The sequence below is a fragment of the Ochotona princeps genome, chromosome 1 (assembly GCF_030435755.1).
Source record: "Ochotona princeps isolate mOchPri1 chromosome 1, mOchPri1.hap1, whole genome shotgun sequence".
NCBI classification, from domain to species: Eukaryota; Metazoa; Chordata; class Mammalia; order Lagomorpha; family Ochotonidae; genus Ochotona; species Ochotona princeps.
Window position 1 is genome coordinate 161,055,139 of NC_080832.1, and position 24,404 is coordinate 161,079,542.

At 47.0% G+C, this 24,404-nt stretch overlaps 1 protein-coding gene and 3 non-coding genes across 4 annotated transcripts in view; 1 reads left to right on the plus strand and 3 right to left on the minus strand.

Moving 5' to 3' along the window:
- The window catches only part of LOC101522509 (histone H2B type 1-C/E/F/G/I), a 231,840-nt gene that overhangs the window by 34,979 nt on the left and 172,457 nt on the right, over positions 1–24,404 (minus strand). The window lies entirely within an intron of this gene.
- Positions 7,774–7,856, minus strand: TRNAL-UAA (transfer RNA leucine (anticodon UAA)). Its single transcript has one exon. It is a non-coding gene; the product is annotated as a tRNA-Leu (tRNA).
- On the plus strand, positions 10,278–10,350 carry TRNAV-AAC (transfer RNA valine (anticodon AAC)). The gene has a single exon. It is a non-coding gene; the product is annotated as a tRNA-Val (tRNA).
- TRNAI-AAU (transfer RNA isoleucine (anticodon AAU)) lies at positions 13,995–14,068 on the minus strand. Its single transcript has one exon. It is a non-coding gene; the product is annotated as a tRNA-Ile (tRNA).

A 24,404-nucleotide genomic window follows, 5' to 3' on the forward strand; every position in this document is an offset into this window, starting at 1 on the left:
GACAGGATCTGACTGGGCTTCAACACCCATCGGGGTTTCATAAAACACAAAGCTGGACACAGAACTGACCCAGCAATTGCAACTACCAGTGTTTGTGTGTAGGCTGATTTCGGTGACAGATGGTGCCAGACCCTGTATTGGCAAACACACACAAGAATCAGGTCTGGAATGGCCCCAGAGGTTTCTTGGGTGATTCCCTACCAACTGAACTGCTGGACTCAGAACCCTAACCATGGAGAGAATTGCAGGTTCCATGGGCTGACTGTGGGAGTGGATGTGTCAGAGCTGGGCCTCCTCAGTGGCTCAGATGGAACAGTGGACAGCACATCCAAATGTACATGGAGGATACTGCAGTATATCGGAGCCTCCAGAGGACACCTGGTACCATGGCAGAGGACGGAGGACAGAACAAACTGATCAACTACCCCAGCCAATTGTTGGCAGTGAAGATCTGGGCAGACAGAGACACTAAGGTGGACTATAGCAGCCAGTGGATTCGGGAGAGAATTCATCGTATTTCGAGTGGCGGAATCACCAGCAATTCAGGACTGTTGAACTATCAAAACCTCTTGAGAAATTCATGGTGTTGTAAATTTCTATTTTTTGTTGATTTTGTATTGTGGCTTTTCATTTAAGAGGGACGTGTGGTGACTATGTAATGGAGACCGTCATGTCCAGACGTGAGGATGCAGTGCAGTGTGCATCTCTACTTCCAGACCAAAGATGGACTCCTAATGAAACTGTTCACTGTATGTTGACAATGGGAGGCTGGACTCTCTGCCATTGTCCATGCCTGCAATGATGACCATGGGACGATTTATGAAGAGCTATGTTATAGTAATAATATAGGGGTATTCGGTAGGGAGAGGGGGCAAGGGAAATAAAAATAATTAATTAATTTTAAAAGATAAAAAAAGAGGGTCAGAGAACTTCCATCAGGATCAGTAGGGGGGTGTTGGGGTGGGAGGGAGAGTGCTATTTGCATAATATTCAAACTAATGATCCCAAAGAATAAGTGGTAATATTGATAGCAGCCAAAAAATAAAACACACATTACACACAACTGGAAAAAATCAAAATAACAATAGATTTCTCATCAAAATTAAATATTCCAGAAGACCATGGAATGACATTTACCTGAGAGGAAAAAAATAAAGATAGGAAATATTCAATAACCCAGAATTCTGTGTCAAGAAAAAAATATCTTCCAAAGCTGAAGAAGAAATACACAAACGTTTACAGAAAAACAAAACCATAGGAATGTGTTACCAGCAGAACTAGGGATCCATGCATAGCAGGAAATGTTATTTCCCCAGGAGGAAGAAGTGAGTATGAGGCCAGAGACACAAAGGAATAACCAACCCCAGAGATGGTTACAGTGATGGTACCTACAAGCAACAGCTTTCCCAACAGTCACTCTGCAAACAGTTGGCTGCATAAAGCAGTAGTAATGAACACTAGGCAGTGATAGCAGAATGGGTGACAACAATACAAACCTTCAGAGTTGCACAATGTTGCCAGTTCCTCCACCACACAAGAGGATGGTATTATTTGAAAGTACACTGAGTAATTCTAACTGTACACAGAAAGCCCTAGGGGAACCAATAAAAAGGTAGTTCTGGAAATAAAATTTAAATTTTGTAAAATACTCATATTTCAAATACAGGAAGAAAAAGAACAACAGGAACTCAAGTAAAACAATTAATAAAATGATTTTTAAATTCTTATTTATTTGAAACAGCATGAGAGCTCCTGTGGCTTGGCTCACTCTCCAAAGGCCCCAGAGCTGCTCACTGAGAATTCAGCCTAGCTCTCCCCGTGGGTGGCAGGAACTTGACTTCCTGGGCATCCCTTCTGCCTTCTGGGGTCTTCCATAGCAAGAAGGCTGGGGTCCAGACCCTGAGGTGAATAGTGAACCCAAGCACCCCACCGTGGGCACACCACCATCTTAACTGCTGGGCCAAATGCCCACCCAAGGCGACAGACTTTAATACGAACACATCATTAATTACATTAGGTATAAATTGTGCAAACACACCCATTACAGACAGAGTTTTTTCAAGCTGGATAAACAAAAACCAAGATCCAGCTATATGCTGTTTGTAAGATACTAAACTTAAGTACAGTTAATGGCCTAAGTAAGTAAAAAATAAAGGATGTAAATATATAGGCCATGATCACACCAAAAAGAAAGCTGGCGAGGATGCAGGAATTCCAGACAAGCAGACTCCAAACAAACAATAGTGCATAATGGCATTCATAATCAACTCAGTAGAAAGACAACATATAACAGAAGCTCAAATTACATGTAAAAGTTGACAGAGCCAAAAGCAAAACAGAACACTCCTGAATTATACTTGAACACTTTAACATCCATCTCTTCCTCAGTAACGAATAGAACAAACATGGTCTAATGACGCTAATAAAATACTGCACTAAACAATAGCAATAATAATAATAATAAAAACAAGAGTATTTTTGTTTAAACACAGGCAAAGGATCTTCTCAGGTCTGGCTTTTCTTTTAACCATTGTTATTATTTTAGCTTTTATGTATTTGAAAAGCAGAGTGAGAGAGAAACAAGGAGACAAAGGTATCTCCCACCTGCTGGTTCGCTCTTCCAAATGCCTAAGAGGTCTGAGCCAGGCTGAGGAAGCAGGAACTCAGCAGGTTTTCTGCTGATAGGGAGTGGAAGGGACTGTGCTTGAGCTGCCTCACACTGTGTGTTAGCAGAAGGCTGGCACCAGGAGATGGCTGCAGCTCAGTTCCAGGCGATCTGGACACGCAACGTGGGCATCGAGAGCAGGACTCAGCCCACTACAGCAAATCTCACCCTGACATAGTCTTTTAAGTGGGCCTGAATAGTTGGGAATTACACAGCAGATGTTTAAATTATCCCTGACTCTAAGAAGAAGTCAAAAGGGAAATTGTAGTATTTTAAATAAAATGTATGAAACTGAAAAATTGTATTACAGGGTATGATGTAATGGCCTAATGGCTAAATTCTCACTTTGCACATGCTGGGATCATATATGGGTGCTGGTTTATGTCCCAGCTGCTTCACTCCCCATCCAACTCCCTACTTGTGACCTGGGAAAGCAGTCAGGGTACCCAAAGCCGTGGGACCCTGCACCCGTGTGGGAGACTTGGAAGAAGCTTCTAACTTTGGATAGACTCACTTGGAGAGTGAACCAGTGGATGGAAGATCTGTCTCTTTTCTCTGTAAATCTGTCTTTCCAAGAAAAATAAATAAATATTTAAAAAAAATAATATTACGGGCCCGGCGGCGTGGCCTAGCGGCTAAAGTCCTCGCCTTGAAAGCCCTGGGATCCCATATGGGCGCTGGTTCTAATCCCGGAAGCTCCACTTCCCATCCAGCTCCCTGCTTATGGCCTGGGAAAGCAGTCCAGGACGGCCCAGAGCATTGGGACCCTGCACCCATGTGGGAGACCCGGAGGAGGTTCCAGGTTCCAGGCTCCAGATCGGCACAGCACCGGCCGTTGTGGTCACTTGGGGAGTGAATCATCGGACAGAAGATCTTCCTCTCTGTCTCTCCTCCTCTCTGCATATCTGGCTGTAATAAAATGAATAAATCTTTTTTAAAAAATATTACAAAGGAGAAATTTTTGAAATCAATGATTTCCTCTTCTACCCAAAGATATTACAAAATATATACAAGTTAAAAGTAAAGTAAATATATATATATAAGAGCACAAATCAATGACATGTGAGTCATAAAAATAGTGGAAATGACAGCAAACCAAAAGAGCTTTGAAAAGTTTCAGCTGCACAACTTAATGGATGGAAAGATGTAAATGAGCAATGTTTGCCATTAAGAGTGGACTTGTTACACACTATGAAAGAATATTGATAATCACCTTATTGACATATATTTGACAGCTTCAGTTATACAGGAAAAAATTATTTGAAATGTTTATCCTACCAATTTCCACTTAAGAAGAAATGGATAACTAAAATATTTGCAGCTATTAAAGGAACTGAGTCCCTTGCAGAAGTAAGATAAAATAAAGCATTTCTATCTAGACATAGGTGGCTTTATTGGCAAACTGGAAAATATTTAAGTTGCATATCATATCAATTCCACATAAACTATTTCAGAACATGGAAGAGGAAGGAACAGTTGTCAATTCATTTTCTGAGGCCAGCACTACCTTGATACTAAAACACAGCAAAGCTATAGCAAGAAAAGAAAATTATGGGCAACACTCCCTTACCAACATAGAAACAAACCACTGATAAGATACTAGTGAAATATTTCTAATAATTCTTCCTGGCCAAGTGGAGTTCATCAAAATGCAAAGCTAATTCACTATTCAAAACCCAATTAATATAATTCAATACAAATTAAATGGGAAAATCATATGATCATTTCAATAGATGAAGAAAAGTATTTGAAGCTATTCAACATCCATTTATGACAAATTAGGAATATCAAGTAAAATAGAAATAGAACTTCCTCCAGTTGAGGAAATCAGCACAAGGCCAATATCCTACTGTAGGTTACAGATGGAATGATTTCCCAAGACAGAATACCTGGCCAGTGCGTCTACTCGTCCTATGACTCCCACTTGATGTAAAAACACTAAAAATCAATCAATCAAAGTGCCACAGACAATATGATTATCTATACATAAAATCCAAAAGCATATAAAATGAAAGTACAATAATCTAAAAGTAATTAAGTAAGTAATCTTAAAACATAAGGTAGGATAAAAAGAATTTGGTAAAAATGTACAGTAAAAGCTAAGCAAATAAAAATTTTATTTCTAGACATTGAAATCATCAATTGTAAAATTTCAAGATGTCAACATTCACAATAATGCCAAATAAATTTGATATTTTGGTATTAATCTAATAAGATATTTGTAGTACATGTACACACAGTATAAAATATTTGTAGTACTTTGGTATTAATCTAACAAAAATATTTGTAGTACATGTATTCCAAATACTAAAAACATGCAGAAATAAAGAATATCTAAGGATCTAGCGCAGTGGCCTAGTGGCTGAAGTACTCACCTTCATGCACTGGGATCCCATATGAGCGCCGGTTCTAATCCCAGCAGCTTCATTCCCATCTAGCTCCCTGCTTCTGTCCTGGGAAAGCAGTCAAGGACAACCCAAAGCCTTGAGATCTGCACCCACATAGGAGACCCAAAAGAAGCTCCTGGCTCCTCGTTTCAGATCAGCTCAGCTCTAGGTGTTGTGCCACTTGGGAAGTGAATCAACAGACAGAAGACCTTCCTGTCTCTCCTCCTCTCTGTATATCTGACTCTCAAATAAAAAAATAAATCTTTTTAAAAAATATCTAAATATAGAAATGTATACTATATTCATGGATTGGTCAGCTTAATATTTATAAAATGTCAATTCTTTCCACCATCTACCTGTAAATTCAATTTGCAATCCAAATAAAAATTTAACCAGGATTTACCTGAAAATAAGGAAACTTATTTAAAAAGAAATTATAAGGAAAATCAAAGGAGCCAAAATCTACTTACTTTTTTTAAGAAAAAAAAAATTTGCTGACTCATAATATGTGATGTCCTAACTTAACAAATACATAGTGTGGTCTTACACAGCTAGTTCAGGGTCACAATCCTGGAAACCACTACCTGCCCCCCTCAGCTGTGTAATCCTTCCTGCCCACCTGTGACACGCATCACCTGGAGCGGGAGGGGTAGTTAGCTGTGCTGAATAACCGACTCCCTTCTCAGGTCGGCCTAAAGGCCCATGATGGGGAGGGGCTCTCTCTCCGCACCTGTTTCCATCACTCTGACTCTGCCTTCCCCAGTACCTACTTGCTCTCTGTCTTCCTATGGGCAGACTCCAAGGCCAGGTAGGCCCCAAGCATCGCCCCTGTGTGTCTGTATTCCTCACCCTCTGTTCACTGCCTGTGTGAGTCAGTGAAGATGCAAATGCTAAGATGTTTTGTGTTTCTATTTTCAAGAATTCTGAGAGGTGGGCCTAGCAGTGATGGGATATGGACAGAGAGGCCAGGAAAAGGTAAATGTTTGCAGCTTCTAAGTGTGTCCAGGTTTGTTCGCTGCATGTCTCTTAGGATAACTTACACTGCCAGGGAAGCTGGAACATCACATCTTAAGTTTACTAGATGGACGTCATTTGTTCACATCACCACACTTGGTTAATAAAGACTCCTTAATACATCCTAGGCTTGTCTGGCATGATCTCTCTCGCACCACACACAATACAGCAAAATAAGATCATGTAATATAGCTAACTAAAATAAATAAATAAATAAAAACACAAAAGAAGAAAGAAAAAGATCATATAGTAACAAAAAAGTATAGACACATAGATATCAATACAAGAGGAGACTCCAGTAACATTTTCCTTCCGGCCAATTTTTTAAATGTGTTTTTGTTGGACATGCAGATTTACAGAAAGACCTTCCATTCATTGGTTCACTCCCCAAATGGTGGCAACCGCCAGAACTGAGCTGATCTGAAGCCAGGAGCCTGGTGTAGGGTGAATGAAGCCATTCTCCACTGTTTTCCCTGGGCTGCAAGCAGGGAGCTAGATGGTAACTGGAACAGTCGGGACATGAACAGGCGCTTGGAGGTGAAGATCAGCCAAGGGAAACTTTGGGGTGGCCCCCCCAGTTGAGTTTTGGTGGCGTGGCTGAAAGCAGCAAAAGCACATTTGCAATTCAATGGAGAAAGCTTGTTCTTTTCTTAAACGACACTGAAACAACAAATATTCACAGGACAAAACCAAAAGGCAGATTCCAAGCCATGTCTCGCGCTTCTTACTAAAACGATCTCAAAACAGATCACTGATGTAAACATGAAATGCAAAGCAAGCTGTAGAAACTATGGAAGAAATCTTTGTAACCGTTGAATTAGCACAATCGTCTCCTCTCCAAATGGAGAAATCAGGCCCTATCCCCAGGAAAAACTTCCACACAGAAGTCACTTAGGAAATGAAAAGACAGCTTGTGCAATAGGAAAAAATATTTGCAAAATACGTATCTGGTCATAAGTAGTGTGTCCAGAATATATCAAAACGAACGCTTAAAACACAGAAATAAACAAAATGCTAATCGGCATATATCTGAACTTGACCTAAGACTATGGTGGCTACGAAACACATTGAAGCAAATGCAAAACCCCGAGATGCTAATCCAAATTCTCTAGAATGGAGAGAAGACGTTAAAGATTGTTGCCGAACACCAAGAACTGATGAAGAAGTCGGGGAACTGGAGCTTTCATATGCGGCTTCTCACGAAACTTGTAACCCGAGAGGGACCTGAGAGATCCCGAAAACAGCGCGGCTCTGAGGTCGGAGCAGCCTCCGTCTGGGCGGGTCTTTGCCTCAGGAAACCAGCGCTACGAGGGGCACCCCGGCTCGAGGAAGTCCTTCGGGAAGCCGGCCTTTAGCTCGTAGACGCCTCGCAGAATCGCAGAATCGCTGGACCGACGCTGCTAAGGAGGCTGTGGGTTCGGACGCTCTGCGCGCCGCGTGCGGCAGGATAAGCCCGAAGGAGCAGCCCGGGCGCCGCGCCTCAGGGAGCCGAGCCGGTGGGAGCCTGTGGAGGCTTCCTTGGGCGCGAGCTGAATTGCCAGCAAGATTTTAGCCTCTTGAGTTGTCCCGCGCCCCTCTAGCCCCCACAACCCGTTTCCTGAAACCCAAAATCAGAGGGTTTATTTAAGCACTTCATCTGTACCACCTGTGGCAAAATTTCCAGCCTTTGGACAAGGAGTTAGTCATGTAAAATGCCCTTTACCAACCTACCGGGAGTGGGGCTCGAACCCACGCGGACACATGTCCATTGGATCTTAAGTCCAACGCCTTAACCACTCGGCCATCCCGGTACTCGCTGTCACGACGATCCCTTAAGCTTTATTTACTTCAACATTTGGGTTTCTTGGCACGTAGGAACAGCTTTACAGTCTGCAACTGTCCAGCAGAGTACACAAAGAGTACACAAAGCACACAGCAGAGCCTTGTATTGCTGCATGGGAAGAAAGCAACGAGGCAGTTAACCTTCAAGTACTCCTTAGTGACGAACTCATGTCTCCTACATTAATACCGAGTGTTAGGAAAGGATAAATTGTGCTTGATCTCATGGACCTGTGTTAAATGGCAAGAAAACACACAGCACGCAGGTTCGCAGACCTGACGCACTGCCTCACCCGGAAGCCTGGGGAGAAATGCCCAAGGTGGTAAGGCAGGACAGTCACAGGTGTGGACAGGCAGCCTGCACGGTCTACACCTTCGTGTCTCGCCAGAGAACTGTTGTAACCGAACCTGAATGTCTGCCATCCGGATAGAGGCTCAAGGCCAGAATCGGAGGGCTGTTAAAACCCAGACAGGTCTCAGCGGAGTTTGGGATATCCTGGTGCACATCCGTGAAGTGTGAGTCTGTGAAATGGACTCTTAACACGTATTTGAACCAGCAAGTCTAGCCTAGGTGAGGTGAAGCATGTTGCCTGTACTGGACGGAGCCTGGTAGGACACACCCAGACAGGCCAGTGATGGGAGGGTGGCCTGAGAACACACTGCCAGCAGGCCTCAGACTGCAGCTAGGGTTTGGAAAGTCCGAATATGTCTGAAGTCTAAGAAAGGCAAGGGAAAGAGTGTGAGATCTTCCATTTGCCGGTTCACCCCCCAAGTGCCCACAAAGGCCACGGCTGGTGCGAGGAAGAAGCCAGGAGTCAGAAACCTCATCCTCCACGTGGGTACCAGGGGCCACACAGCAGAGACACCAGCTGCTGCTACCAGAGTGTGTGCTGGCCGGAAACTGCCAACAGGAGCTGAGTCAGAACCTGAACCGAGCCACTTCGTGAGGGGTGCCAGTGTCCAAAATGACATTTTTGCCACTGGGCCAAATGTCCAGCTCTCAAAGAATGACATGAAATCCAGAAATAGGATTTGAAATAGACTTACCTTATAACTATGTTAGAACATTCACAGAGAGCCACACCGTGAGTAGACAACTTAATACTCTGCAAGCTGTTAGCTACTGGAGAGAACTTCAGTGTGAGACGGAGGGCAGTGTCGGCTGCCACTAAGGCGTTTAGAAGGTCCGAGGATAATGTTCTCCAGAGAAGCAGGACGTGCTGGACATTCTCAGAGCTGGCTAGTTCACAAGTACATCTCCCGCCCAGCTCACGGCTATCTCTGACTTTATAGCAGTTCTGTGCCAGCAAAGGCATGGCCAGAGAGACTGCCGAGAAAAAAACAGGCTTGTCGGTGCTGGGATAGCAGCTGAACTGGGAACATTGAATTATGAGTTTATATCCCAGGAAGACGTCTCCTGACCGAAATTTTAAACACCTGATAGGAACAGAAATGTATAAACTAAAACAGGTGAGATGTTTAGGGAACAAAACACTGGATCGCCAATTACAGCGCAGATCTCAGAGCCTGCAGGTGCAAGCAGTCTGAAACCCCGCGCATCACTGCTCATTCTGGTGAAGCTGGGGAAGCTGGTGCCCCCAGGTCTCTGCTCCCAGGTGGATGGAGGCCATCCCCTCACACACACACCACCACCACCACCACACCACAAACGTGCATGGCCTAGAATCCCAGCAGTTTGTTGGTCTCCCCAAGTCATATTAAATCCTGCTGCCATTGTGGGCAGCAGACACATGACACTTGAAGGATTTACGAAAAATAAACGGAATCAAAGATCATTGAGGGTGGAAAAAGATGAGGTTTCCAGAACACACGTTCCATGCGGAGGACCCCTCCCTTGCAGATAGTGTGGTAAATGGGCAATATTGGGCATTCTGTAAGAGTAGACAAACGTGTGTAACAACACGTATAAACCTTAAATTGTTTAAGAGGATATTTGATGCAGCAAACTTTTCCCTGCTATGAACAGTAAATCCTTTGGCTCTCTGACTATCGCAATCCTGCTGGGTTCCCTGCTTTCTCATCTTTGGTTCCTGTGCCTTTAAATATCCCTGATGTTTTCAGCACCCAGAAAAAAAAAGTCACCGCATAAGTAGCAACAGAGGTGAAGATCAGGTCGTGGGTGAACAGAGAAATGAGCGCTGGGATACCACCTCCCTCGACTATTCATGTCCGTGCAACCTGCCTGGCGCTTGTGGAGTGTCTGCGCTCAGAAGCATCGATCTGCCTGGCTCTGAGTTATTGAGTTTCCAAGCCATCGATTATAAGCGTTGGTAAGCGGAAGAGGAAGAGGTGAAAACTCGGTCAGAAATGAAAGGCCGAATATAAAGTTCCCTTTACCTGATACAGACTAGGAAGATAAGTTTGGTGTGTCAGTTTCTGTAGTGTAGTGGTTATCACGTTCGCCTAACACGCGAAAGGTCCCCGGTTCGAAACCGGGCGGAAACAAAGTTCGTTTTTGTAAATCATGCCCTAAGAAGATCCTCAGCCTGGACTTTGAATTCCAAGAGTACCTTTTGCCGAGCGCTGGAGACGCCAGGACTACCTGGAGCCCCGGAGGTCGGCAGTACCTTTCGGGACGCCTCTGAAGGAATTTACCCAGCAACCAGGAAGGAGGAGCTACCGGTCCCTGAAGTGGGGAGCTCAGGATAACTGCGACACAGAGCATCAGGCCGTAGTTTTAGATGTGCCGATCAATACACAAAGCCAAACTGAGCGCTGAGGAACCGCTAGCACAGACGAGGATTTTCCAAAAAGTTCAGGGAAAACTGCAATTGATGTTTATTTTAGAACAAAAAGAAATATCAAATGCATGATTATTTTTTTATTTGTTTTTTATTTTTTATTTTTTAACATAAATCTGTCAACTGTTTGAAATGCCAGGAATCTAATGGAGCAGTGTAGGTGGCAGACAGAGGTGTGAGCGGTGGCCATCTACGGTGTTATGGGCGCTGTGAAAAAAAAGGAAATTGGGGGCCAGGCGGTGTGACCTAGTAAAGTCCTCACCTTGAATGCCCTGGGATCCCATATGGGCGCTGGTTCTAATCCCAGCAGTTCCACTTCCCATCCAGCTCCCTGCTTGTGGCCTGGGAAAGCAGTCGAGGAGGGCCCAAAGCTTTGGGACCCTGCACCCGCGTGGGAGACCCGGAAGAGGTTCCTGGTTCCCGGCTTCAGATCGGCGCACACCGGCCCGTTGCGGCTCACTTGGGGAGTGAATCATCGGATGGAAGATCTTCCTCTCTGTCTCTCCTCCTCTGTGTATATCTGGCTGTAATAAAATGAATAAATCTTAAAAAAAAAAAAAAAAAAAAAGAAAGGAAATTGGGGGGAGCACACGCAGAGGGACACTTCAAGGACAGGCCGCGTGGGTGTCAGAAGGGGTCAAAGACAAAGCAGTGCGTCTTGGAGGTCGTAAGTAAACATCTGAAAGATAATGTGTCTGTCACCCTTGAGAAGCCCCGTGCTATAAGGACTTAGGAGCTACCATTAACGTGAGCCATGGAGGGAGGTTGGCGGTGATCTTGACCACAAGTTTCCACCGAGCAATTGTGTCAAAAACCCTTTGTTTTCAAGAATCGATTTACTGCAGATAACTCCTTAGCGATTTTCCAACAAAGTGACCTGGGTAATTGAGCACTACCTAGGAGAAAGCAAGAGAAACATTTTTTTTTAATCCTGGAGATTAAATGGCGTATATAAATGTTTTGGGAGATAATGTGAGAGTTGGGAAGAAATTGCTTAATTCAACCTAGATAAAAACTCCTCAAGTCATTAGTAATTCAAGGGATGAAACGATTCCCATGTTCCAAAGAGGCGGAGGGATGGTTCAGAGTTTCTGGAAAGCCACATGTCGCCAATAGTTTTGAGTCCATGCCTCCCAGAGACGGTTCCTTCTTCTGGAATCATTGTAAAATGGTTGTCCTAAAACGTTAAGTGTTGGAGGGAGACCACGAGGGTTCCTCCGAGGAGTAGCAGACTCGTGCCACTTCACCTCAACCTGGCAGAAAAGCTGTCTGGCCTGGCAAATGGCAGGTTCCCCACCACAGGATGCCGCCTTGGACCTGGAGCTTCCCTCAGCTGGGCTGGAGCTCTTGAAGTAGTTAACCCATGGGCTGTCAAGTTGGTGCTGGAGGCAGCTCATACCAGGTGGACTGGATAGCAGTTGGGCTGGCTCACAGGTCTGGTTACAATTGGTCATCTCCACACATCCCTTACTTTGCAGCATGCTAAATCCATGAGAGCAAAAGCAAGTAAGGGAAGGGAGAAAGAGGAGAGAGAGAAAAAAGAGACTGACAAGCGATTTCAGCAACGTTGCAGGGTACAAGAGCAACATACAAAAAAATCATTTTGATGTGCAGCAACAGTGACAAGTGGAATTTGAAGTTAGAAATAGCTCTGGCCGTTGTGGCCATCGGGGGAGTGAACCAGCAGGCAAAAGACCTGTCTCTCCTTCTTTCTTTACAATCTACCTTTCAAATACATTTTTAAAGTGTTCTGAAAAAAAAAGTGTATTGGGATATACCACCTATAAAAAGCAAGCAGGAAAAGGAAAGGGTTCAATCCAGAATCTTCTCTGTCACGTTTGCCAATATTCTCCTCGTGGAAGTCATGGCTCAGCTGTGAGCTGGAATGATAGCCAAGAGAGGACAGGGTCCTGCAGATAAAGGGAGAGGAAGGGCCATTCGTACCCTAATGACATCAGAGTGTAGCGAGGTATTTTTTACTTGATACAGAGAAGTCAAAATGAAGTTGTTCATTGGGAGTTTTACCCTACCTCCATCGTCACACAGGCCCTCGCTCCGGCCATGGACCCCAGCCGTTCTCTGCCTTGCACCCCAGTGACGGCAAGTTTACCGATGTGAGAGAGAAGTGCAGGGGAAAATTCGCAATTTCATTATGTATTATTAGGATTTTAAAAAACAATACTTTAGCATTTTACTTTTCAGATCAAAGGAAAACTTTGGTCATTGCAAGCAAACTGCCGACTCGGCGTGTCCGTCGGCCACCTCCGGGGTGTGCGCCCTTTTGCTGCTGACCAATCAGCGGCCGCGCCGACGGGGATCAGCCAATCAAGAGGCCCAACGAGCCGCAAACTTCAGAGAGCACACCGACCCGGCGACCTGCACAGCAACCGGGGCCGTGCGAACCGTTAGGCCGCTCACCCCTCTACAGATGCCGGCCGCTGAGCTCGGGGCTAAGCCCAAAGTCCCACCATCAGTCAGGGCCGGTGGCTGCGATTCGCACTCAGCTCTCCCCTCGCTCTCCAACCGGGGAGATCGCCGGCGTTTCATCTGTCAAACTTGAAGTAGCTGAACTTCGTTTTTGCGGCCGGGTTTACGTTTGTTTTTTCGTATCTGCAGTTCTGTGTGACCTTTACAATCACGTTTGCGCTGTAAATGGTGACCTGAGTTCATCTGAGTTCCTTTCAAGCAAAATGCGAACAGGTGAAAACACAGAGGCAGCTCGCTCTCTCCGCAAACACGAGGTGACTTCAAAAACTTCGTGGGAAAAGTGAAATTAAAAGAATTATTTTTGGTGCAAAACAAAAATGTTCTTTCTTTTTGAAATCCATGCATCGTCTTTCCTTCATATGCCTTCGGAAAACAACTGTACCTACACAGCCTCCTGCTTTAAATCCCACCGTCCACGCACTTTGCGAAGGATTCGCTTTTACCCAAAGTCTGCGTTCTCAGAGCCACTGAGTCCCGGGAGAGCAAAGGGAATCTCGGATGGAAGCCGAGCTCATCGGAAAGAGGAGAACCACGAGCCGGGAGAATGTGTGTTCTGTCCAACGTCATTTTAACAAGAAGCACCCAGCTCATCTTGCAACAGGCTCCCACAGGGGTCAGAGGCTTGCTGCACCTCCTCTCTGAGCCGGGCTCCTGCAATCCGGCAGCAAGTTGCAAAACACTTCCCCTGCAGGGTTCTCCTTTCTCCTACCCACTTTTTGGAGTAGGGACGGTGGGTAAAGAGCCGTTACCTGGCGTCGATTAAGTTCCCGTGTAATTCCAGTTTTATGGCCAAGCGGCCAAGAGGCCAAGCGCAGGAAAGGCGGCGGAGTAATTGTCACTAAAAGGGAAGGTTACTCCTTTTGGCCCGTACGGGGATCGAACCCGCGACCTTGGCGTTATTAGCACCACGCTCTAACCAACTGAGCTAACCGGCCACTTAGCTAAGCTTGTTTTAAAATTTCAGGAAAGCAAAAAAATTTTCTACGGAGAGGAATTCATCTTATTTTCGGTCTCCTCCCTCGCTCGGGAGAGGGAAAAAAAGGACCGGACGCGACCTTCGGCACTCCGAAGGACGGGAGCTGCTGCGGGGCTTCGGAAGAACCACCCTGGGACAGGCGGGCCGCTTCCCACCGGGCTCAGAGACCGGGAAGGGGAGGGAAGGGGCCGAAGGCGGACCGAGACCGGACCGCGATCCCGAGCTGCGGGCCAGCAGCTGCTGCCCCTGGCAGGAACAAGGCCAGTGGCGGATCTGCGCCAGTCCCCCCACCACCACCACCACACACACACTCCCCGAACACTTCTCGCCCACATCTACCACCCCAGGATTCTGGAAATAGGCAGATGGCGCCCACCTGAGTGCAGGTCTGGGTGAGGTGTGGTGAGTGTGGATGGGTGAGGTGAGGTGTGGGAGAGGTTTAGCTGCTGCCATGGCGAGGTCTGGGCGAGCTCTGGGATAGGTCTGGGTGCGAGTAGGTTGAATCTGGCTGAAATCTGGGCAAGTCTCGGTGCAGGTGTGAGTGGAGATCTGGGTGAATCTGGGTGCACGTCTTTGTGCAGGTCTGGGTGAGGTCTGGGTGAATCTGGGTGACTTGTATCCAGATCTGGCTGAGGTCTAGGTGGGTCTGGTTATACTCTGGGTCTGGGTTCAGGTCTCTGCCTGTTTGCTGATCTCCGTGTCTGTGTGTCTGCCTCCCTCGAGGTACCATCACCCTGACTGGGAGGGCTCCTGTCTCTTCCTTGGGAACAGCACTGTGTAAGGTTGTTGCTCAATTTTTAAAATGAACTTATTTTATTTTTGCTGATGTTTATATAGTTGAGAAGAATGTATGCCCATGTGGACCACTGACTACGGAGGAAAGTGGAAGAGACAAATGCTTCCATTTTTCTCTCCTTCCTGTATCTGGGGAAGGGGGTAGAGAACGGAGGAGGGCTGCTCTGCTGCTTATTCCTCTGGCACTCTGGGTCCACACAGTGGGACAGGCAGCCAGTCAGCTCAGTTGCTTAAGCTGATGTTAGGGAAGCCTGCAGAGGCCATTCCTGCCCTACATCTGGTCCTCGTGTGCTCCAAGGCAAAATCCCCCAGGAGTCTGCATGTACCCACTTCCCTGGAACTTCACACAAATCATTTGCCTCCTCACTAGGAAGGACAGTGGAGGTCCTCCAGCAAGGACGCCTGGCACTCTCTCTACATCCCCTCCACATAATGCCAATCTGTTCATCAAGCCACCCACTGTGCCTGGGGAAGCCCATGGAGTTCAGCCCATGGAGTGGAACCTCCAGGTGCCTGAGACGTCTGGGGCCTGGCAGGACGGCATGTGCACTGGACCAGCTGGAGACAAACTTGGCTCCCTGGCCCTCACAGCAGCGCTGGCCCTGCAGCCCTTCTCAGCTATGGGTTCCAGCGGCTCAACTTCAGATCAGTGACCATGCAGGCCAAGGCCAGGTCTAGTGGGAAGAGGGGTCCTGCTCCTTTCTGGAGTGGTCACTTGGAAGAGTTTTGGATTTCTGTTCTGAGGGTCAAAATCCTCCACCCACAGCCGGAGAAGGTATGTGTGTCTGCAGTCCTGCCCACCACTGGGACTCCACCTTGAAGAAGCACAGTGATGTGCCCACGTGGAGGACTCATGGCTGCCAAACTGTGACCACCTGCTCACTTCACCCTTTTAAAGACTTGTTTTATTTTTATTGGAGAGTCAGATATACAGAGAGGTATATATACAGATACAGAAAGATCTTCCATCCGTTGATTCACTCCCCATGTGGCCACAACAGCCAGAGCTGAGTCCATTTGAAACCAGGATCCCAGAGCCTCCTCCGGATCTCCCACGTGGGTGCAGAGCCCCAAGGCCTTGTACCATCCTCAACTGCTTTCCTGGGCCACAAACAGAGAGCTGAATGGAAAGTGGGGCTGCTGGGATTAGAACCGGTACCCATATCCTGATGCATACAAGATGAGGACGTTAGCCGCCAGGTTCACCTCACCCTTTTAAAACTGCACCTGCCGGGCCTGGCGTGGTGACCTAGCAGCTAAAGTCCTCACCTTGAACGTACTGACTTCGGATCAGCTCAGCTCCGGCCGTTGCGGTCACTTGGGGAGTGAATCATCGGACGGAAGATCTTTCTCTCTGTCTCTCCTCCTCTCTGTATATCTGACTATGCAATAAAAAAAATAAAACTGTACCTGCCCACAAACCTGTTAATAATCAAGTTATTTTTATGGTAAGAGTAAATAGATGCCTCTCTTGTATAATGATTCACATTTAAAAAATAAAATTATTATTTTAGCATATTTGGCAGATTATTCACTTTAATTTGGGCCAAATTATTACTTATTTTAAAATGACTGGAATGGCTATAGTCACCAGGGTGTGTGTACACTGATGTGGGTGACAGACTGAGCTAGACCCCACACTGGCTGGCACACACGGGAGTCAGGACTGGAGTCACCTACGGCTAAGTTCCTTTGTGGAACTCCCCAATTGGACCACTTGATTTAGAACTCCAACCACGCTGAATATCACAGGAGCTGCGATCTGACCATGGAGTGCCTGTGTCAGAATGGGCCTCCCCGGTTGCTGAAGCCTGCGCAGTGGATGGAATGCCCAGATGTTCATGGGGGACATGACAGCTCATTGAGGCCTAGAGGACATATCATGGAGGACAGAACAAATTGGACAAGTCTCCTGGCCAAGCTTTGGCAGCAAGTATCTGGACAAGTGGAGAATCTGAGGGGGACCGTGTCAGCCAATGGACCTTGAAAGGATTTCCTCAACCTTGGAGCAGCTAAAGCAACAGCATATCAGAACTATTGGAACCCTTAAGCAGAATCCTGGGATGGCATGGCATGGCTGCCCCACATCCTCACAGAAAGATGTGGTTGGGATGCTGGGCCATCGCGCACTCTCTCTCCCGTTAACCTAGATACAGGAAGAATAGAAAGCAAGATTGTCTCATCCACTTTCGTCCATACCTGACCCTTCCCACCCTAATCAAGGACCACATGGGCATGCATCCCTCTCAACTATGTAAACATCATCAAAAATAAAACAAATGCATTATAAAAAATGAAGTTTTTACAAAGGAAGTTTAGATCCCCGCCCCGTTCTTCCCACTGGTCCCGGTGGCCCCTGGCGCGGCTCCACGACCCCCACATCCCAGCACCAGTGGGATTCACTCCCCAAGTGAGCCGCAACGGGCCGGTGCACGCCGATCCGATGCCAGGAACCAGGAACCTCTTCTGGGTCTCCCACGCGGGTGCACTCTTCTGGGTCTCCCACGCGGGTGCAGTGTCCCAAAGAATTGGGCCGTCCTCGACTGCCCTCCTAGGCCACAAGCAGGGAGTTGGATGGGAAGTGGATCTGGCAGGATTAGAACCGGCGACCATATGGGATCCCGGTGCGTTCAAGGCGAGGACTTTAGCCGCTAGGCCACGCTGCCGGGCCCGAAGCTATTTTTTAAAAACAAATCTTAAGCCATAACAATTAAAGGTTATAAGATATAAAAAAAGGAAGTTTAAAAATGCATACATTTTTAAAACCTTCCTTTACATCCTTGATTTCTGTAGCAATTTACTTCTCAAATTTCTTTTACTCACAAGGGTAAAAGCCTAACAGTTTGGTACCTAAAAATGATTTTAGGGGGTCTAGCACAGTAATGTAGTGGTTAAAATCCTTGCGTTGACCACACCGGGATCCCATATGGGTACCGGTTCTAATCCCAGCAGCATCACTTCCCATCCAGCTCCCTGTTTGTGGCTTGGAGAAGCAGTTGAGGACAGCCCAAGGCCTTGGGACCCTGCACCTGCTGGGAAACCTGGAGGAGGCTCTGGGTTCCTGGCTTTGGACTGGCTTAGCTCCAACCGTTGCAGCCGCTTGAGGAGTGAACCATTGGATGGAACATCTTCCTCACTGTCCTCCTCTATGAAAAAATGATTTTAGGGCCTGTTATGGCTTAGCGGCTAAATCATCAGTTTGCACCTGTGGGATCCCATATGGGCACGAGTTTATGTCCCAGCTGCTCCACTTCCCATCGAGCTCCCTGCATGTGGCTTAGGAAAGCAGTAGAGGACGGCCTACATTCTTGGACCTACAACTGTGTTTGAGACGTGGAAAAAGTTCCTGGCTCCTTATCAGATCAGATCAGCAACAGCCACTTGGAGAGTAAATCAGCAGACAAAAGATCTTTCTCCTGTCAATCTGCCTTCCCAATAAAAAGAAATGCATCTTTTTTAAAAAATTGCTTTTAAATTTTCTGGAAGTCTACTTTTCTGACAACAAAAAGTGTATGCTATTTAATAATTTGGGGGATGATACAACTTCAAATTTTTATATCATTTCTTCTGATAAAATAACTATTAATAATTAAAGTGATTACTCCTGCAGAAACAATCACCACAAGAAACATTGTGAATTTTCCAACTCCTCGGAAAATAAAGGTTAAAAATAATTGGATGCTTCTCTAAATGGCCCACATAGGTTTACTTCATGTAACATTTAATTTGTAACTGCTGAGAATGTATGTGTGTTTTTTTTTTCACTTTTATTTTTGATGATGATCACACGATTGATCAGGGTGGGAAGGATTGAGGGTTGGGGAAAGTGGGTGAAATCATTGTTTCCAATGTCTCTATTTCTTCTTGTCACTGGGGGAAGGGGAGAGATCAAAGGGGAAGCCACACCCAGCCTCCCAAATGTCCCAGTACCCAGGGATGGAGAGCTGCCCTGTGACACCAAGCCAGGGTCCCGATGTAGTGCATGTTCTGACCAAACGGTTTGGATAGTTCTGAAAGGCTGTCAGTTTCGCAGTCCAGGGGTGAGGCAACCCTCCCAATGTCCATCGACTGACATAGCTCACCTCAGGTTTCTCTTCACCCAGATTTCTGCTGCTCTTGTTCAATGGGATAGTTGCCCAATTTGCCCTGTTCTCCTTCCAGTGCTATAGTACCCAACGAGCTGCCATATTCTCCCTGCGTATCACTGTCTGTGTCCACTGCTCCTCCTTTTTTGTTCATAGGCAGGTTCAAGAACCAGGGCCAGGCGACCCAAGTCCTGCCAGGTCTCCCACCCCCAGGGCTCACAAACTCAGCACCCACCGCTCAGGCAGGCCAAGGGACCAGGGCCAGGCGATCTACCCCCCGCTGGATCCCCCAACCCCCGGGGTTCATGAACCCAGCATCCACCTCACAGGTGAACCACAGGACCTGGGCGAGGCAACCAGAGCCTCTCCAGATTCCCTGCCCCTAGAGCTCACGAACCCGACACCCACCAAGCAGGTGGGCCCCAGGACCTGGGCCAGGGGACCCAAGCCCCACCAGATCCCCCACCTCTGCGGTTCATGAATCCAGCTCTCACAGACTCCAGGCTGGCATGGCTCACCTCAGCATCTCCAGCGTGAGCTGGCGGGTATTGAGACCTGACCTAGCCCCTTCCACACCCTATCCTAGTTCTCAGATCTGCCAGTGGATGGTGTGAACTGGCCCAACCTGGTCTGTCCCCAGACCTGAGCCACATATGTGCTGGCAGGTACTGTAACCTGGCATGGTCAGGGCCACTGGGACCCCCCACACTCTATATGGGCACGCCCAACAACTCCCAACTTGGCTTCCGGATCCAGCATCCTTCTGTGTACTCTGGGAAGCAGCAGGTGGCGGCTCAACTGCTTGGGTCCTTGACACCCCATGAGAGACCCAGACTAAGTTTGGGGTCCTGCCTTTGGCCTAACCCAGCCTGCCTGTGGTGAGCATCTGGGGAGCAAACCAGAGTATGCTGAAGGTCTCTGTGCATGCCCTTCTATTTCAAATAAACAGAAAATAAAGTTTAAAAAAGGTGTGGGGGAGTTTATGAAACTGTGTTCAAGGGCCAACGCTGTGGTGTTGTAGGTTCAAGTCCTGGCTGCTCTACTTCTTATCTAGCTCCCTGCTAATGTGGCCTGAGAAGGCAGCATAGGAAGGCCAAGTACTTGGGCCCCTGCACTCACATGGGAGACCCAGATGAAGCTCCCGACTCCCGCCTGGCCCAACCCCTGACTTTTGCAGCCGTGAGAGAAGTAAAACAGCTGATGGAAGATCTGTCTCTGCTCTTCTCTGTGTAACTCTGCTTTTTAAATAAATAAATCTTAAAATAATACCAAAATTGGCTTCAAGGAAACTGTGGGAGATCCCTGAAAAACTCCCACAGAAAGTGGAATCCTATTTGAGGGGCAGTGCCGCTCTTTGTTACTTTGATTATATGGAAACTTGCACAAATCAAAAGTTACTCTTCATTTGCATGTGGCTTTGTGGTTGCTTTGTGACAGTTGGCTGAGGCTCAGGAAAGTGGACAGGGAGTTTGACAGTAAGAACAACCTGCACTTCCTGCCCGTGTGGACACAAGTCTGTGAGGCTTGTGAAAATCCAATGACTAATGTGATATACTTTCCTCATCCTGAGCCAATACCGAGATGACTTGAAGCTAAGAACAGCCCAGAGGAACCAAAATCACACAGAAGTGAGTACCCACAACCTTACAGTACTGTGGTCCTCAGGAACACAACCCAGCCCAGCCAGTTCCCCACACACTTCACTGCTCATGTGCGTTTGTTTGTTGTTTTTGGAAATACTAACTCCACAACTATACTGCTGTGAAAGTTCTTGGTGACTAAGTCCCTTCCACCTTTCATTCCTGCCCTCATCAAAACAATGAGAAATTTTCAATTTAAACAAACTCCGGTATAAAGCTGTACTCAATGTTTTCAGGAGGAGCCATAAGCTTTTTTTTTTTTTTTTTTTTTTTTTTTTTTTTTTTTTTTTTTCAAGCCTGCAGCTTCTGCCTGGAAAGCCCAACATGAAATTCTGTCCTGCTAAATACCAACCTGAACGCTCCTGTGCCTGGCATCTCACCTTTGGAGCTGGAAGTTTTTTGTTTGCTTCAGATCCCCAGAGCATAAGAAGTTACATGAACACACTATAGTTACTTTGGAAAGCAGCAATTTCTTCAAAAGTGAATATAATTTTGATACACAATCCAGCACGTCCACATCCAGGTACCTACCCCTAGAAAAATGAAAACACATCTTCACACAAAAGACTCATATACGAAAGTTTATAGTAATAGCAACCACTGAAAATGCCCAAGGTGGCTATGGATTAATAATATCTTGTATGCCCATTCAGTGGATATTATACAATCACAAAAGGGTTGATAGCATGGATCAACAAAAGTATTATGCCAAGTGGAAGAAACCAGATGTAAAATAGCCCCAACCAGGAGGGAGTGTTTAGTCTCACACGGTCCAGACACTGTGTGAGGTGCCTATCCCACAATGGATATTATTTCCAGCTCCAGTTCTTATCTCTCGTTACCTCCGAATCCAATCGCTTGGCACTGGCTCAGGTGATTGCATTCTTGCCATGCACTTGGGGGCCTGGGTTAAGCTCTCAGGTCCTTGCTTAGGCCATCTCAGACACGGGGGGGGGGAAGTGCCAGCGGAGGGAGCACATGGTGTCCCTCCGAAGTAAATGAGTTTTTGAATCAGCACATACTGTAGGATTTCATTTATGTGATACACCCCCAAAAGGTGAATCCACAGGAAGAGAAAATAGATGTGTGGTTGTCTGGGAGGGTCAGGGCAAGAAAGAGAAATTATCTTTAAATAGGCATGAAGAAGCTTTTGGGGAAATGGTTTAAAACTGGATTGTGGTAATAGTTGCACACATTTGCAGATTTACTAAAGTATACAGAAAATAGGTAAGTTTTGTGCTACATAAATTGTATTTAGCAAAATGTACTTTAAAAACCAGGGAGGGGAGAGGCCCCCCTGCCCCGTCATGATGGCTCAACTTGCTAATCCCATTCAAAGTGCCAGGATCCCATATAGGTGCAGATTTGTGTCCCAGCTGCCCTGCTTCCCATGCAGCTCCCTGCTTGCAGCCTGGGAAAGCAGTAGAGGATGACCCAGAGTCTTGGGACCCTGCACCCACATGGGACACCTGGAAGAAGCTCCTGACTCCTGGCTTCAGATCGGTTCAGCTTCAGCCACTGTGGCCATTTGGGGAGTGAGTCAGCAAATGGAAGCTCTTCCTCTCTGTCTGCTGTAAGTCTGCCTTCCCAATAAAAAAGAAATCTTTTGAGAGGAGATTTTCCACTGTGGCTCCAATGCCAGCATTCCGTATAAAGCACAGGTCTGAGTCCTCCTCCCCATCCAGCTCCCTGCTAATGTGCCTGGGAAGGCAGTGGGGGCAGGGGGCAGGACAAGAGTCTGGGCCCCTGTCGTCCATGTGGGATACCTAGATGGAATTCCTGGCTCCTGCCTTTAGCCTGGCGCAGCACTGGCTGCGGTGGTCATCTGGAGGGTCAATCTGCAGATGGAAGTTCTCTCTCTGGTGCTCCGCCTTTTAAACACATAAGTAATTTAAATTTTTTTTATTGGAAACTCATATTTACAGAGAGAAGGAGAAACAAAGAGCAAAACCTTCCATCTGCTGGTTCACTTCCCAAGTGGCCACAATGGCCAAAGTTGAGCCAATCAGAAGCCAGGAGCTTCTTCTGGATCTCCCAGGCAGGTTCAGGGTCCCAAGGCTTTGGGACATACTTGATTGTTTTCCTAGGCCACAAACAGGGAGCTGGATGGGAACTGGTACCCATACGGGATCCTGGTGTGTGCAAGGCAAGGCCTTTAGCCACTAAGTTACTATGCCAGGCCCCACATGAGTAATTTTTAAAAGTATGTTTTTGCTTTTGTTTCTGTTTTTTAATAATGGCTGTTCCGCTTCACACTCCTGCTGCTCGTAGTATCGGTCTTCATTATTCCCATTCTGGAGTCTGTAAAGAGGCATCGCACAGTCCTATTTGTGTTCAGTAAACACTACTGATGCTGGGCACACTGGCTGTTGTCTCTTCTCCAGTGAATCTCCTGGTCAAGCCATCTGCCCTCTTTAAGTTGGGGCATCTTACTACTGAAATGGAGTGAAAATCCTTGTCTTTCCAACTGAGTAGACTCATGTCACCCCCATAACACATTTACTAGTACATTAACATTTTAGATTTTGCAAACATGCCTTCTATGGCAACATACTCTCAATAGAAATGCTCACATGATTGCAACCTTGTCCCTCGTGTCTGTCCCCATCACCCCCACCTTGTGCTCCATGCAGCCAACAGGGTTGCAACTCAGGACTTGCAGGGTTGCACTTGGACTGCTTGTGCCGGAACCTGTGCTCCCAGCTCCTCATTCTTGCTCCAACTCTTAGGTCATGTTCTCAGAGGGATGTTTTCCTGACCATAACATGAGCTGACAGAGGAATTCTTCCTCCCTTTACACATTTTCTTTCACCAAGCATCTGCCAAGTACCATTACAATGGGTGGGTGCACCAAGTGAACAAGGCAGTCAAAATTCCTTCCCTAATTCTGGGGAACAGTTGTGGGGGAAGAAATGCAGTAAAATGTGGTCATGTGGTCGCTCTGAAGTGACCACCTCAGGGCCAAGGGAGAAGGAGGGTCAGGGTCTTGCTCTGTAACAAGCATGGTCGGGGCACAGGTATTTGGTGCAACAGTAAAGACACTTCGTGAGATGTCTGAATCCTTCCTAGAGCACCTCAAACTCCAGCTCCTCAACTTCAGTCCAGCTTCATGTTGGCACATACCCTTGCAAACAGCAAGCTCAAGTATGTGGGCAGGCCTCTAGCACCCCTGTGAGACCAACACTGGGCTCTGGGACCCTGGGGTTGGCATCGCTCAGTAGGAGGCTATTGGCATCAAAGGGCAGGCACCAGCAAATGGAAGATCTCTGTGATTCTGTTTCTGTCTTTCAAGTAAAACGACAGTGAAAAATTGTTGTAAAGAGATTGGAATACAAAGGAGGATATTGAAAAAGAAACGGGGTGGGGGGGGAACTGAGAGACAAAGAGGGGCATGAGGTCAAGAATGCTGAAGGGCAGGAAGAGGTGCAGGAACGGTGAGGGGAGGCTGAAGGGGTGTGGGGAAGGGGGCAGGTGAGGAGAGGCTGAAGGGGTGTGGGGAAGGGGGCAGGGTGAGGGGAGGCTGAAGGGGTGTGGGAAGGGGGCAGGTGAGGGGAGGCTGAAGGGGTGTGGGGAAGGGGGCAGGTGAGGAGAGGCTGAAGGGGTGTGGGGAAGGGCACAGGGTGAGGAGGAAGCTGAAGGGGTGTGGAGAAGGGGCATTGTGAGGGGAGATGGAGCTGAGGAGACCCAGAGAACTGCCCTGTTGTTCACGCCCCCAGGCCTCCTGCACAAAGCTGGCGTCCCCGCTCCGCTGTAACAGTTCTCTCAGACGCCTGAC